The sequence below is a fragment of the Rhincodon typus genome, chromosome 2 (assembly GCF_021869965.1).
Source record: "Rhincodon typus isolate 14 chromosome 2, sRhiTyp1.1, whole genome shotgun sequence".
Classification (NCBI taxonomy): Eukaryota; Metazoa; Chordata; class Chondrichthyes; order Orectolobiformes; family Rhincodontidae; genus Rhincodon; species Rhincodon typus.
The window spans coordinates 114,426,091-114,427,509 of NC_063333.1; positions in this window are offsets into that span (position 1 = coordinate 114,426,091).

Genomic DNA, 1,419 nt, shown 5'->3' on the forward strand with positions numbered 1-1,419 from the left:
TCTGTTTTCTCCTCCACAGATGCTGCCAGACCTGCTGAGCTTTTCCAGCAACTTTGTTTTTGTTCCTGATTTACAGCATCCGCAGTTCTTTTGGTTATGTTTTGTCAAACAAAAGTGTTCTGAAGAGCTGCAGTCATTGGTGACCATCAGATCTCTTATTTTGGCATGGAAAGAAACTGCAATATGCAATTTTCCTATAAAATTCATTGAATTGAGTAAGTATTTCTTAATACAGCACTGCTTATTGTCAAATATTAGTCAGAATTTTAGGGCACTTTAATGGAAGATATACAATTGTTCAAAGATGCACTGAAGAAATTATCTTGTCCAGGAGCCATCTAAAACTATTACAGCAAATGGTTCATCACAAGCAAAATGTGACTGGGTCAGAATTGTTTGGTTACATCTATTAATATCTTCTCTTTGGTTTGGTGACGATCTTTCCCCAATATATCTGTGAAACACTTTGGCACTTTTTAAATGTTAACCGTGTGACCTCAACTAGAAAAATGATTATCACACTTGCATCACAATGGAACAGTGTGCATAACTGGGCAACAAAATGGATTTAGATGAGCTGAATTACATGTTAATATAATATGAAAAAAAGACAGTGGAGTAGTGCAGCATACAACATAGTTTTATAGAGAATAAGATCCATACTAATGTGACCACAGCTTCTAACTGTCTGTTTCCAGCCGATTGCTAGCAATACATAAAAATACCATGACCCAGTTAAACAAAAACAAAATAGTGCGGACACTAGAAATTTGAAATAAAACAAAAGGTGCTGGAGAAACTCAACAGGTCTGGCAGCATCTGTGGAGAGAGAAAGGCAATTAAGGTTTTGAATCCAGTATGGTTTAAGCCATGTTGGGCTCAAAAGGCTAACTCTTTCTCTCTTCACATGTGCTGCCAGACCTGAATTTCTCCAGCACTTCTGTTTTTTTTTCAGGACTCAATAAAAATGTGTTTTCGGGACTATCAGATTTGGTAAGTTCCCACCATTTTAAATTCAGATATAGTTTCTTATTCTCAAGCAGATATCACAGCATTTGTATCACAGCAGTTACATGTCTTTGGAGTTTCAGTGCACTTAACATTTTTAGTTAACCATAGTCATACAAGAGCCAAGAGCCCTTAGGTTGATTTAAGCTGACAGTATTAGAAAGAGATGCTGCAGTAGACCAGAAAATGCTGCAGCAACGTCAACATCTAAGTATTTTTTATCTCAATGAAACAAGTGAACAAGGCATAGTGTCATCACAGACTGAGGATGTCCTGGGACACCACCTGAGAGCTATGCCGACTGTAGCAGTGGGACCTGCGATCTAAAGGAATGGCTGGCCACCCTATCCCAATGGCCATCAAGGTGACAGATGCACTAAACTTTTGTGCAATTGACTGATTTCAATGTAT